The sequence below is a fragment of the Rhyacophila brunnea genome, unplaced genomic scaffold (genome assembly GCF_057557595.1).
Source record: "Rhyacophila brunnea isolate RB1 unplaced genomic scaffold, BYU_Rbru_1.0 scaffold_18, whole genome shotgun sequence".
Classification (NCBI taxonomy): Eukaryota; Metazoa; Arthropoda; class Insecta; order Trichoptera; family Rhyacophilidae; genus Rhyacophila; species Rhyacophila brunnea.
Genome location: NW_028232837.1, coordinates 26,270,146 through 26,286,059, shown reverse-complemented (window position 1 = coordinate 26,286,059; position 15,914 = coordinate 26,270,146). Strand labels below are relative to the sequence as shown.

General features: G+C 32.3%; 1 protein-coding gene across 1 annotated transcript in view; it reads right to left on the bottom strand.

Annotated features, from left to right (window-relative positions):
* Positions 1-15,914, bottom strand: part of Cad99C (cadherin 99C) — a 252,720-nt gene that overhangs the window by 42,793 nt on the left and 194,013 nt on the right. The window contains exon 4 of the mRNA XM_085945473.1: positions 15,478-15,541. The gene's annotated coding sequence lies outside the window, so the exon portion shown is untranslated. The remainder of the gene's footprint in view (positions 1-15,477; positions 15,542-15,914) is intronic.

Below are 15,914 nucleotides of genomic sequence, written 5' to 3'. Positions count from 1 at the left end.
ACAGATAGAGAGAGAGAGATTAGAAAAATTATCATAACTGCATCACAACACACCTAAATTAAACAAACCGTGCTCGCTAAATAGTCTAAAACTGGCCCCCACAGGGGGGATAACAGGGCTCTAGCCTCAAGGCCCGGGTTCTGGGGGGAAGGCGGCGTGGCAGATCGACTTTATAAGTGAGATAGATCACAAATTTCTTCTAATGGGAAAATAGTCGACTGCGGCGCTATTTTAGTTGAAGAGTATATATAATAATAAGAGTATATATAATAAGAGTATATATCTAGTTGTGTGATGCAATTTTTGATTATTGTGCCCAGTGGATTTATTCCACAATACAAAAAAGATCGCTAAAAATACACCGAATACCCTTAATTTTTCCTCAAACATATTTAGAAAACTATTCTGTAGAGCGTCCTACTTACCTTTAACCCTAGCGATGGGTAGGGGGCTTCGCCAAAGATCCTGGTCTAAGGGCCCGCTTCAAGATATGGGGAGTTATGGTCTGAAAGGTTCAGTGATTCCAAAACCGGTGTTACAGTAGGGGGTGATATGCTGTAAAGAATCCGAATCAATAACTTACACGTCAATAATGACTCATGACAGTCTCGACGCTTTTTGTATTCAAAATAAGTATTCATATCGCATTTCAATGGTATTTTGTCTATAATAAAATAGATTTTTTATTAAAATCTCACTTCCAGCGTATCGTTTTTGATTGAACTCTGATCTAACCGAATACAAAATCTACCTAGCCTATATCAAAACAATTAATGCTCCATCTATAAGTCTATAGTGTATATACTATTTTGTACTTTACATTTTGACTGTCAGATTTAGTTATGTCGGTTATGTGCGGCGCTTGTAATAAAATACGGATGGAATATTGAAACATTTCATTTTAATTACAGTTCATTATAAATTAAATTAAATTACAGTCGTTTTACTATCGACAGTTAAAACGAATCAATTATATCGTAAATATGTAATCAAATCAATTTTAAAATCCGAAACGTTTTGTCTGTACACTGCCTTTATATTGTTTTTACGTAACAATTATATTTTTACTATTTTATTGAAAGTTGTTTTTGGTCTAGTGAAAATAATAAGTATATTATTGAAATATTATAGGTAATAAATTGCGAAAAACTTGGTCGACAAATTACAGTTTATCTTATCACATCATTAAAATGTGAGGCATTTCGAAATAAATAAAGTAAGTTGGTACGCTTTTACTTTTTTTTTTCTTTTTTAAATGTTTATGTATATTTATAATAAATAATTACAAGATAAAAATAACTTTTTATATACCACGTTTTTAAATTTTCTGTTGAATCATATAAACTTGACAATTCTATGTATCAATAATTTTGGACAAATAAGGCAATTGTCAACAAATCATTTTTTGCTATTTTGCAACAAACAAACAAATATAGAACACTGAAATGTCATTTTGATTTCCATAGTAACGCACGTATAAATTAATAATTTAGTTACTAGGACTACTAGGTAACCAATAATAGTGGATTGGATTACGGATTTCTTCCGAAATAACTTTTCTTACAAAACAGAATTAACTGAAATCAATTCTACTTAAAGATGGCTAAAAGTATTAAAAGAATGCATTGGCATCGTTTTCTGATATATTCTAAAAGTTTCAAATGTCTAGCTATTCGGGAAGCTAGTTAAAAATCGATTGCAAGATTTGTACTGGATAAACAACCACCGGACAAATAAGAATACGAGCTAATAAAAACGTTTTAAATTTGAAGGCGTTAGAGAAGGTAATTTTGGTAAATTAAACCTTTTAAAAATAATTTAATTTAGCAATTGGAGCAGAATTTCAATCCAATTGTTGATAAAAGAACGCCGATAATCAAATTTGTCTTGCGTCAGACGTTTGTTAAGATTAAGTTATGTCAATAATTGATCATAAAGCAGATTGCCTCCTGATTAATGTAACTTAAAGCATATTATCAGGTTAAACATAAATAATTAAATACGTAGATTAAAGAAATAATTTATATGAATCATAAACGGATTGATTCAGAAGCGAAACGTGAGCTCCAGTCCCACTCGGTCAAACTCAGTATTAAAATTTCTTTATACCACCTCAGTTAGAAGTATACATCACGAGTATTGTTTTTCCAGTATTTGATGCGGTAACCGGACGAAACAGAACATGACAAAACAGAACAGTGAGAAAAGAGAACAGCCAGGGGAAAAATGAAACATAAATTTTTGTGGAATCTATTTAGGTTAGGTTAGGTTAGGTCATTATTTCATTGTACCTAGTCACCCAATCATTTTGAACATAATAGTATATTGATTAAGATGAGATATCCTAAGCTTGCCGGCAACACTGAGTTAAGTCCCGTTTATTTGAGGCATTCTAGCGATTAGGAATGCAGAAATTAGGTATATAATTTGATTTATTAGGGCGTTTTGAAAATCTGTGCTATTAAATATCTATCAACATAATAGGACAATTTCAATATTTAATTTATATTTTTCCTGAAAGGTCATAGTTATATTTATCGTTGTTCCGTTTTGTCACTGTTCTATTTTGTCATGGAACCATTCGATGCATAGTAGAGTTCTCTTGCAAAAATCATATCTGAGGGATCTTGGTATTACGTTTAACAGTAAATTAACGTTTAGTGGTTATATGGATACCATTTGTAAAAGCACTACATAATTATGTTGGGCTTTGTCTTGATAACTTTCCGAGTCTTGTCGGATGTTACGGTATTACAAAATTCTCTATGACTTCTTAGTTAGAAACAGATTTGAGAGTGGGTCTATTGTCTGGGCCCGCATCAGTTGAAGTACGGCGTTATTGTGGAGAGGGTTCAGAATAAATCTTTGAGGCCCCTATATTTTTGGTTGTATGGGTATTATCCGTGGCTCTATTCGACTGAATTTCTCTTAGGTATGCTCACATGCTGTAGCTTAAATTTTAGAAGAGATCATCATTTAGGTATATATTTTCTCGACTTATACACGGCTTAAATTGAAACTCTTCCATTTTTGTTAGTACTGATTTGCGTGTCTCTGATAATTATCTTAGAAATCGGGAACATCCATTGTTTGTTCTCCCAAGGTGCAGAACTAACCTACCATTAGTAATGCCAACTGGCGGGCAATAACTATGTCCAATCAAAGCGCTTCGAATATTGATATATTCCACTTACATGTGAGCGAGTTAAGGTGGACGTTGTTTTATAAGTTTTTAAAGTGTAGTTTGTATTTTTATTATTTACTCATACTATATTATACCTATACTGTATATTTATTTCAATATTGTTGACACTTAATTTTTATGTCATGTCGTGAACGCTTCGAATTTATAATTTGTTATGTTCATTATAATATGTAAATTAAATGATTTCAATTTAATTAAATTGAACGTTTTTTTCTAACATGTATGTTTCTAAGGCTTTCAAAATTGTATTTTTTTATATATTTAAAATTGCTACAAACACATTGTTATAATTTACTTAACATACAAATTTCGAAATTTATTATAATAAAATGTCATAGGAATAATTACATTATTTTCAACAGTTATACAGTGGAAAAATCAGGAAAATTATAAAATTATCAGATTTCTGATGTCATACACCGTTTGAGGGTTTACTTTTGAGTTATTAATAATATTTAAGATGAATTCGAGTTGAACATTATATATTATAAACATTGCAGTCTTCAATATGGGCTTGAGGTTGTATGGATACTATCCGTGGCTTTATCCAACTGACTTTCTCTTAGGCATGCTTACATACTGCAGTCTGCAATTTAGAAGAAATTTTTATTTAGCTACGTATTTTTTTCGACTTATACAAGGTATAAATGAGAACTCTGCCATTCTGGGCAGTGTTGACCTGAGTGTCCCTGATAACTATCTTAGAAATAGAGACCATCAGTTGTTTATTCTCCCAAGGTGCAGAACCAACCTGCCACTGGTAATGCCAATTGGGAGAGTGATAACTATGTTCAACGAAATTGCTTTGGGTGTTGATATATTCCACCTACGTGAGAATGAGTTTAGGTGGATGCTGTTTTATAAATTCTTAAAATAGGGTCTGCTTAACTCATCCGGTGTACCTACTTCCTTGTACCTATCTAATTCATCTACTGATATATCTCTTTTTTATGTAATACTGTTATATTTATATCTTTGTTTCTAAATGTCATGTTGTGAACGTCTTAAACTTATAATTTGTAATGTCCACAATATGTTAAAAAAAAAAAAAAAATTGAAAAATTGAAAAAATTAAATAAATTGAAATTGAAAAATTAACCTGTTGTTACAACAAAATTACTTGTTCTCACTCTTAAAGGCGTTCATCCGAAATGTATTATTCAAAATTGTATATAAAAAAATCGATGTAGACACTTCGCTCGCTGTTAACTATTTTCATTAGTTTTGTTTAAAGCTTCGTGTGCGGCTTCCAGGTAGATCAAGTGTGTTTATTATACATCTGGTTCATAATCTAACCTTCACGAAATGTCAAATGTCATAGCGAACATTCTAATTTCACTTCCTAGTAACATAACTGCACAAAATGACGATATTATTATAAAGCTGTCCGTGTAAAAATTTGTTGTCAGGGTTGCAAAGTTGGAGGCTTTACAACATTACATTGGCATCTAGCAATGACAAAAAAAAATAACAATATTATTATTTAGTTTTCATCTAAAATGATAACTTTGATTCAGTGACGTCCCGTGGGGGTAGGCAGATTGAGCGTCGCTTGGGGGCGGCAGTTACTCGAAGGGCGGCAAATCGAGGACAATCGATAGGCATATATCGTCTCTGTTCTGGCAGAACACATTGTTGAATACTATTTTTGAGTAATTTGACTTTGAAGTTTTTAAAATGTTTGAAATGGTCTATCATGTGAGTTTATGAAGTAATCGTAAAAAGGATGACTTTAAAATAAAGACTGTTAATAAATAAAGAAGGTTTCCAGACGGTAAAGTTTGAAATAAGGAACATTTTGGTATAACTAACTCAATATGTAATTTTTTCGAAATAGTGTCATCTGCCAGAACAGTGACGATTTAGAAATAGCTAATTAAACTTAGTAATAACGGAAATATCCTTTAATTAAAAAGTCAGGTCACTGGTTGGAAACAAAATGTATTAATTAGCATACATGATTTAACAGGACTGTATTTTTTTGTTGGGTTCGCGATGTCTAGTTTACTTCCGTTGTCCTTGGAGGTCACGTCCTTGATGACCAGCAATGACACGTGCAGATTTTTGAATTATAGGTAGGTACACACTTGCCTAATTTTATCCAAATATTTTTGCCAGTCACTCGCGAATTTTGGAAGTTGTCAGGTGTATTTTTAAATGTATCTGAAACCGTAGACTCACAATATGTCTATTGGAGCAGAGATGGCATTTAAATTTGATTTAGTAGGTAGTTATTTTGTCGGTAATGTATCTATACAACACATTTCTTAGATATTTTAGTCATGAAAGGATAATGAAAAATGCTGTATAAAAAATGGGTCGGCATTTTGGCGCTGCCTAGGGGCGGCATTTTGTCTAGGGACGTCACTGAGTTTGGAATACAACGATTCAACGTATCCTCAAAAATCACCGATTACTCCATTTCACATATTCTTAAATTTTGTGATTTAGGTACTTCTTGAAAAAAAAATATTAGCAGCTTCAAGTTAGTTACAAACAAAAAATCTTGGAGTGATCCGTGACGTCGTTTAGTAATTAAAGTAATACATACTTTGATTTAAAATACAAAAGCCGATCGCCAAATAGTAGCTGACCTTGAGAAAGTGAAAGGCTTCAGTGAGTATTAAAAGGCCAATAGTTAAAATTTGTCGTAATTAAATATGAATCCTTTAGCATAGTGGACTATGTGTATGGGCGCGATACCCGAGAGGTGCAGGTTCGGTTTTTTCAAAAAGATTTTTTCTATTGGTTATAAAATTGTGTGTTCAATATTAGAATGTTACATTCTTAAATCTTGTGAATTATTCGTTGAATAAAAAAATAGTTAATTAAAAAAATGTGTTTTATTTAGTCGTGACTTTGATCTCAATGCTATACGGCCACCAGTGTCCGACATAACGTCTCATGCTGAACAGTGATAGGGACAACAATTTTTCGAGCACGACGTTTTCCAGCCACCCTTCATAACATAATATGCTTCGTCTCTACAGAACAGGGTTTTCTTGTAAATCTTTAGTTAAAAAATTCTTTAAATATTTAAACTTGTAATGAATCTGGCAACCCTGGATATGGCCAATAAAGTTTAAACACCTTTATAAGATCCAGTAAAATTTATTTTTAAATTATTTATTATACAAGTAATAAAATCCCATACCATAATAAGATTTTACGATGGTAAAAGGTGTGTTCCTACTGATTGCAAAATACATCGTAAATCTTTGATTGTTACTTATCTTTCTTTGAGTATTTACTTACTGTTATATAGAACATAGGTAGTTAAAATTGTGATGAAATTGAGCGCAACTAAAGTAAAAAAGGCTAAACTGAAGACCGATAATCAGGGGTGCATTGGGAGGGAGCATGTGAGGCTGGAGCTTCGCGACTAAACGTGAATTTAGGAGGGTTACTAAAATATTAAAAACTATCGGCTCCTCCAAACATTTTACAACGTTTTTATTAGCTCATATTCTCGTTTGTCCGGTGGTTGTTTGTCCAGTACAAATCTTGCAATCGATTTTTAGCTAACTTCCCGACTAGTTAGACATTTGAAACTTTTAGAATATATCAGAACACGATGCCAATGCATTCTTACTTTTATTACTTTTTTTACTTTTATCATACTTTTAGCCATCTTTAAGCAGAATAGAATTCATTTTCAGTTAATTCTGTTTTGTATGAAAGTTATTTCAGAAAAATCCGTATAAAGTAAAATACTATTATTGGTTGCTAAGGGGGTGGTCCTAGCAACTAAATTATTAATATATAGGTGCGTTACTATGGAAATCAAAATGAAATTTCAGTATTATATATTTGTTTGTTTGTTTGTTTGTTTTTTATTTACTTCATATCAAGTACAAGTTAGAGCATATTGAGCATAATAATTCAACAGAAAATTTAAAAACGATGTATATAAAAAGTTCTTTTTATCTTGTAATTATTTATTTAGCACTGTACCACAGGTAATAATGTTCCGGGAGTAAAATCAAAGTGTATCATGAAAGTTTTTTTTTTTCATTTTTTTTATCGAGCTTCTAGCCTCATCCAGTAGTGGATAGGTAACAAATCGTGATGCCGATTGAAAAATGCATTACCATAATGGGAAATTACTATGCAATCAGGTGTCAATAATTATTATGCAAATCAATTAAGTTATTTTGGAAAGTTTCGCTAACAAGTCTTTTCACATGAGAACTATAGTGTGACCAATGATAGATTATGTGTTAAATATAAATAAAACATACTTATCTACATATTATATTTTATTTCTCAAATGAAGTAAGTCATAGTTATATACATATTGCCCTCCCAACTTAACTCAATATTAGGTTATTATGAGATAAATGCCTCTAGGGTGATTTGACATTAAAATGCTTACATTTCTACAAGAACCTAATGAGAAATTTAATTAAATTAAAATAATATACAATATGGTACGATATGGTGTTTCTCATGACAGTGGCTTACGCATCGTCTTATAATTTCGTGGGTTCCAGATTCGAATCGTGGGTTAGGAAAATACACATATTGCTTTTCAATCTGTGTTTGGAGTCAGAGTTAGGACCAAATTAGTTGGGCAAGTGGCTAATATTCATTTCTGTTAAATACAAAAAATCTGTTGATACAAATTTCTACTATGTAGAGGCCTATAATATGATCTTATTGGGATCGAACATGGTATAAAATGATATTTCTAGAACTGATTTTGTTCACTTATAAAACATTATAAATATCTAGTACCTACAAATTTATACAGATAGGTTTTTCATAAAGCTATTATTTAAATTTATGATAACCGATGCAAAACTATGAAAAGCAAACAACACCTAATCCATATTTTCTTAGAAATGTGAGTTCACTTTATGAAGGAAAATTATTTGTATGGAAAACAATGAAGCTATTAAAGTAGACAAATAATAATAATGTTGAATGTTCTAACGATTACTCTGAAATCCTGGTTAGAATAAATTATTGATCTGTGTACTCCTGATAACTATAATTATGTAGCAATCATACCACGCTTTAAATGAGTGACACACTTAAATATATACGTTTTGTTATCAAAACAAAACAATAGAGCGATAATATTCGTCAGTATTTCCTCAATCATAACTAGATCAGTAGGGCCTGTTTTTATTTGTTAATTGCTACAATATCTCTTGTAATATATTATGTACTGCATTTGTATAAATTGGAAGGACAATGCTTGAATCCTCACTCAACTCATCGAGTCCGTCACGAGATGCACTACTATTGTCACGAGTTTTTCATTCGATGTAGTTAACCATCACTCCACTCGAATCAAGTCTCTCAGTTCATTAATATAATCAATCTCTTGATCACATCGATCTCACCAGTACACCATTACCCGCGATTATAATCTCACGTTATCATTCTTGTTATTTTAATCAGTCTATTATTGTAACGATCAATAAACTTTCTATGCAACAACGACCTTCTATCTCCTCCACCTAATAACAGCCAAAAATCTAAGAAATCTGAAGCATTTATGCTCTCATGTTGGAAAGCTAACCTGTCATTGACGATGCCAATTGCGAAAGTAATAATACATCTGAGAATATACCTATATCTACTATATTATATAAAAATATAAGCTAGAATCTACAATCTTTTCTGTTCAGTTGTTTTAGTGTTAAGTTTTGTGTCACTTTTATCTGTTTTGCTCAAGAAATCTTTTCGCCTTTTTCTTTTAAATTCAGTACACATATGCTTATGCGTTGACAACCCATTCTATTACATTTTGGGGGCGGTCCGGTACTGCAAACATTTGGTCTCACGAACGGTTTTCAGATGGGAATGTGGAAAACATGGGTGTTATCAATATAATTTTCGAGGTGATGGAACTTAAAAAATGAGTGCGCTACATAGTTTTGCATGTATAGAAAAGGTAACATAGGGAAAGAAGGGAACCGAGGCGATGATGTACCTATATACTTAAGTATTTAAAAAAAACAATTTTTTTATTCAACGAATAATTCACAAGATTTAAGAATGTAGCATTCTTTTATTGAGCATACATAATTTGAAAATACTTGTATAGAAAATATATATACTTATATAGAAATATGTAGGTATATTATTTGGATTTGTGGTAACGTAATAATTCGTCACATTCAAGCGATCGTTGGTTGCAGTATAACAAATAAACATTGATTGATGGTTTTGGAAATATTATTTGGTTAATTCCGTAAAAAAGCGGCTGTCAGTCAAGATGTATAACCTTTCTCTGTCAGTGTGTTAACCTTTTCGCAACCACTGAACGTATTGCATTATCGGTGTGAGAATAAAGATGCTCATCATTGCATCGCGAGTTCACTGAGAATTTCACTATAAAACTGAGGTGATGGTGCGGTAGCTTAAATGCATACAAATTATCGAGTTATGGACGTTATTGGTTAGATTAAAGATATTAATAAACACAGTAACTAAACAATGAAAGTGCTCTTGTAAATGACCCTGCGCATATACTTTTGGATCTGGTCATACAAATTGCATTCTTTACACTTTATTCTTAACACATTACACATACAATACATAAACAAACTTTATTAATGAGAAATGGATAAAATACATAATGAAGGAAACAACTCACGGCTTAATAGAGAACAGATCTATTAGTTTGGCCTCCGTAGGCGCCAGCACTGATGAACGATGTTAAAATAATTACAAGATAAAAAGAACTTTTTATATACCACGTTTTTAAATTCAGTTGAATCATATAAACTTGACAATTCTATGTATTAATAATTTAGGACAAATAAGGTCAACAAATCATTTTAAACTATAATCGATAAAAAATATTATTATATCTATAAAATATCTAAAATTGTGTATGATTCAATGGAATATTTTTTTTTATTGACAGACGATAGCTACTATGGTTTGGAATAGGCAAGGTTTAATTAAATTTTAAAAACTAACAAACACTAGCTATCTACACATTGTAGTCTTAGTTTAATGAAAACAAACATGTTTAACTGATAAAGTTTAGTGTATTATCTTGACAGCCTACCTCCACCCTACGCCAGTGGTATATATACATATATATGTGAAGGTTCTTAAGAAAGACTAAGTTTCGTCGTACATCTTTGAAAACCGCCCCTGGTTTATTAACATGCAGTGACGTCCCTTGGGGATAGGTAGATTGAGCGTCGCTTGGGGGCAGTAGTTACTCAAAAGGCGGCAAATTGAGGAAAATCATTTGGAACATATGGAAATAGCTACCTAAACTTAGTAATAACGAAAATATTTTTCCATTAAGAAATTCAGCTCACTGGTTTTGTCGGGTTCGCGATATCTAGTTTACTTCCGTTGCCCTTCGACGTCCTTGGTGACCAGAAACGACACGTGCAGATTTGCAAATAATTAGTCTGATATTTTGTTAGTAATGTATCCATACAACACATTTCTTAGATATTGGACTCATGAAAGGATGATAAAAATACTGTATCAAGAGGCGGCATTTTATTTAGGGACGTCACTGTTAACAGGTATGGCGTATATAAATTATTCAAAACCAACTTACTAATTACGTCAGCGAAAGGGTTAGCGTTGTCTAGCTCTGTAGGCGGTAGACGGCCTCACAGATGGCATGCGAAGATTATATTAGATTCCAAAAAGATGCGCATGAGAGGAATTTAATTCTAATGATGTGTTTTTTTTATAATTTTATTTTATCACGTTGTTATGCATGTGCAACAGGAAACACGTCGTACGTGCAACTTTGTTAAAAAATTCTCACGAGTTCAGCCAACCTGCTAATGATTATTATTATTTAACAGTGACAGCTACAACCGGAACCGTTCGAAGCCTTAGCGAATTTTTGTTGAAGTAATGTTATTATTATTGTTTTGATTTGCAGAAATTAATTACTTTATCTAGCTGTTTCACTTATTATGCGAACGTAATTTCATGGTTCAACTACGCAAAAGTGTTGCCAGCTTGTTCTTGACAAAAATTTACCAAACTGACCACAATTAGTTAATTGGCAAAAAAGTGATAGATTTTCTAAAAAACAGAATGTCTAGAAATCGGTATTTAAAAATACGTAAATATTTAAACGTTGCTTTCAAGAGAAAAAAGATTTAAGAATAATTTATTCTATTATTTAGTAACTAACAAATAATCCATACAACATAAATACAACTAGAAACATAACTATGTTATTTTATCATCGAATAATATTATCGTATGTTACAATGTTGTTAAGGTATATTTTAATATGTATATCCCATGGACATAATATGTCATTATTAATTATTTAGCAACCCTACAGATTTTAATGTTTGTCTTGTCTTACGCCCTTAATTCATGGCAATCAATTCACCCCCCCCTTCAGCAACAAACTAAAATATTATTTTTAATATTTTTTGTGAATGAAATTTTATTTAAAAACTTGCAGTTCTCTGCAATGAAAAAAAAGTGTGCTGACAAAAATAGTCATAGTGTTTATTCATAGATGCCACTGCTAATTTATAATAATATTAAACATTATGTGATCATTTAGAAAAGTAATATACACATTAATGGTTCGCCATAATGTACACGATGGCCGCGCGGCTTAAGCGTTGACCTGTAACGTCATGGGTCCCAGGTTCGAATCCTGGGTCTAGCAAGTACACACATTGTTTTTCAATTTGTGTATGAGTCAGAGTATGGACCTGATGCTGAGCAAGTGGCTAACATCCATTTCTCGTAAAAACAAAATCTGTCAATACAAAACCTCAATTCTGGATGACCATATGATTTCTACGGACATGGTAGGTAGTAAAAAATGCATTCTAGAGTTAAACACTTGAAGCATTAAAACATAACTATCTCGCTAGTTAATTAATACTACGAAATATTTTTTCATGGCATAATAATAATATAATACTCATTTAAGTAGGAGGCTTCATTTACAAAATGTTAGAAAGAGCAATCTAATATATAAAAAATAATATTTGTTTGTGGGTTTGTTTGTTTGTTTGTTCGTTTTGAATGCACTGCCATACCGTTCATCCGATTGCGATAAAACTTTGTCAACTTATTGCTTGCACTTTCGCGAAGAGTATAGGCTATATTAATATATAAAAATGAATGTCTGTCTGTCTGTATGTCTGTCTGTCTGTGTGTCTGTCCCATATGCGTTCCTATACCATTCATCCGATTGCGATGAAATTTTGGTAAGTGGTTGTATGCATACCCATGAAGGTTTCTGAATTAGAAAAATCATCATTTTCTTCTTCTTCTTCATTCTATTTTCTTTTATTCGTATGGTTCCTATACCATTCATCCGATTGCAACAAAACTTTCGTCAGTTATTGTACACACACCCGCAAAGGTTTCTAAATTAGAAAAACCATCTTCTTCTACTTCTTCTTCATTATATCTTCTTTTATTCGTATGGTTCCTGTACCATTCATCCGATTGCGATGAAACCTTCGTCAGTTGTTGTGGTAACGCCCGCAAAGGTTTCTCAATAAGTACAACTATCTTCTTCCTCTTCATCACTCTATCTTCTTTTATTTGTATGGTCCCTATACCATTCATCCGATTGCGATGAAACTTTCGTTAGTGGTTGTGCCAACATCCGCAAAGATTTCTGAATAAGTACAACCATCTTCTTCTTCTTCTTCATTATATCTTATGGTACCTATACTTTATACATTATTCTTTATACTTTATACATTATTCGTATGGTTCCTATACCATTCATCCGATTGCGATGAAACCTTCGTCAGTTGTTGTGGTAACACCCGCAAAGGTTTCTGAATAAGTACAACCATCTCCTTCTTCTTCTTCTTCTTCATCATTCTATCTTCTTTTATTTGTATGTTCCCTATACCATTCTTTCGATTGCGATGAAACTTTCGTTAGTGGTTGTGCCAACACCTGCAAAGGTTTCTGAATTAGTACAACCATCTTCTTCTTCTTCTTCATTATATCTTCTTTTATTCGTATGGTTCCTACACTAATCATCCGATTGCGATGAAACCTTCGTCAGTTGTTGTGGTAACACCCGCAAAGGTTTCTGAATTAATACAACCATCTTCTTCTTTTATTTTATATTCTTCCATTCATCCGATTGCAATAAAACTTTCGTCAATAATTGTGCCAAAACCTGCAAAGGTTTCTGAATTAGAATAACCATCTCTTTCTTCTTCTATTCGCAATGAAACTTTGGTGAGTTGTTGTGCGCATGCCCACGAAGATTTCTGGATTAGAAAATCATCTACTTCTTCTATTCGTATGCGTTCCTATAACATTCAACCGATTGCGATGAAACTTTTGTGAGTTGTTGTGCGTACACCTGCGAAGGTTTCTAAATTAGTATTATATAAAATACAACGTTTATTGTTTGTTTGTTCCATGCAATTTTGATTTTTTTTTACTACATATTAATAACGTTTGCATCATAGACTATAGATACATCTAGACACCACCCGTTGCATTGCTAAATGAAGCTGCGTGCCATACGTTTGGTTTGTGAGCGAGCGAACGCATTTGTCTACAAATGTTCGAGACCATAGACCATTTCGGTAGTGCTTGCCCAAAGTGCTCGCACTAGACGCTCAGAATTAAAATATATTTTTCTATTTTTTTACGTTATATAGTATTTTTAAGCGGTCAAAATGCAACCATTAGGTAAAGATATCCATAATTTAAGTTATTTTAAAGAAACACTAGGTCACTGATAATATATATAATAATATACAAATAAATTATCATGAACATGTATCAACTTACCTATGAAACGTAATACCATATTCTTGCTTATCAGTACGGCTACCATATTTTAATACAACACACAGAACCATCTTTCCTACTTAATTAACAAAAAATATTTACCATTGACTTTATGTCTAACACAAAAAATAGCAATTTAGCAACACGAGCTACGATGCTACGTGAAGAGATTCTCCACGATTTGTTGGCGATACTTTTGGAAACTAACGAAAACATATGTAGACCTTTTATCTTACTCTAGCGCGTGTCGCAGAGATTATAAGGGTGCCGAATACTTTCTCACTCGCACTCATGCATCGTTTTTGTTCAGGCCTTGGTTTGCATACTTTGGATTCGATTTTAATTTAGTGGTCTTTTGTTTGACCTATACTCCTATTAGAATTATTTTCATATTTCCATATTGTATAACACAGATATTTTAATATTAAAAAAAAATTACCTCTTATTATTTTTTAAATATCTAAGATAAATATAACCACGAAGCGACCCTGTGCGAAGCCGGGTATTTCAGCTAGTGTAGAATAAAAAAAATTTGCAGATAAAGCTTTGAAGCCAATTTACTCACCGGTGCACTTATATTAGTTGAATCCTCATAACCAAAATTATTTTATTATTAAAATATACTTAATATACAAATCTGGTGTAATTTTTTCGTGTTTGTTTCTACTATATCAAAAAACGTTAGATTTGACGCAATACTACAGAAACAAATTTTATAAGGTAGGTAGATACGAGTATCATTTAAGCACGCTCGATATGACTAAAAATGCTAAGTTGGCAACGCTAGTCTAACTGTCTTTAAAATTGAATTAATTTTGTTTACTGTTAATCTTCTCAATGGATACCTACTTAATTAATTTGGATTGTTTTCGTTATTAAATAATTATGATGAGCTGTGGGTAACTAATCTAAATAAGTAAGCAGTGAGTTTTTTAATCAATTATTGGCTACTGTGCGATACATATTTAAATAAATATATGTTTTGGAGAATGCATACAAATTAAATCATTTCCAATCGTCATTGCTTAAGTGGTTCCAACCTAATTCGAATTTTAAATTTACATTGTTTTTTTGTTAAAAACGTCCAATCAAAACAATTATTATAGACGCGTAACAAACGTTTGACAACGTCCCCTTGAAGCGAACGAAACTAGTATTGACTTATTAATATCAAAAGAAGTAGAACTAGTACTCACTATATTATATTGTGTTTTATTTTAATTTCCATCAAGAATAATTGACATTGGAGGAGGGGAGGTAAACATTGCTCTAAGCGTTGGACTATCACGCCGTGGGTCCCAGGTTCAAATCCTGAGTCTGGCAAGTCAGGGTATGGACCTAATAGGTTGAGCAAGTGGCTGACACCCATTTCTCGTAAAAAACAAAATCTGTTAATACAAACCTCTACTCTGTGGAGGCCCATGTGATCCTATTAGGATCGCACATGGTCGGATGATATAAAGGATACCTGAATAGAAATTAGCATGATAGGTTAGACAATGTTACTAGAATGAGTAGGTACTTACAACTTCTTGGTTCCAGTGTTATTTTGTTATACTATACACCTTTATCCGAAAAGGGTTCAATGGTCTGAAACAAAAAAAGGAAAACATATTTAAATTTATGACTAAAATTTAAACATTGAATAAATAGGTGATTCCAAAAAACTTAATTTATAGATTATTTGGGGACTAAGAAATCAGAGTTTATACTCGGATATCTTGAATTGAAAATTGTTACAAAAAGCAGACCCCGTAGTCCAATACTCTATTATGTATGACTGTGGCTCCTTACAACATACTCGCATACGTGATTTTTTCAAGCCTGGGTGTTTCTGTGATGACGTGTTTTTACTGGTACTGTATTTGAGTACTGTGGGGTATATGAATACGAACGCCGCTATAAGTGTGTCGAAAAAGGACCTGTCTAGCTGAGAGCAAACGTCGCTCAGAGTAAAAAGTCG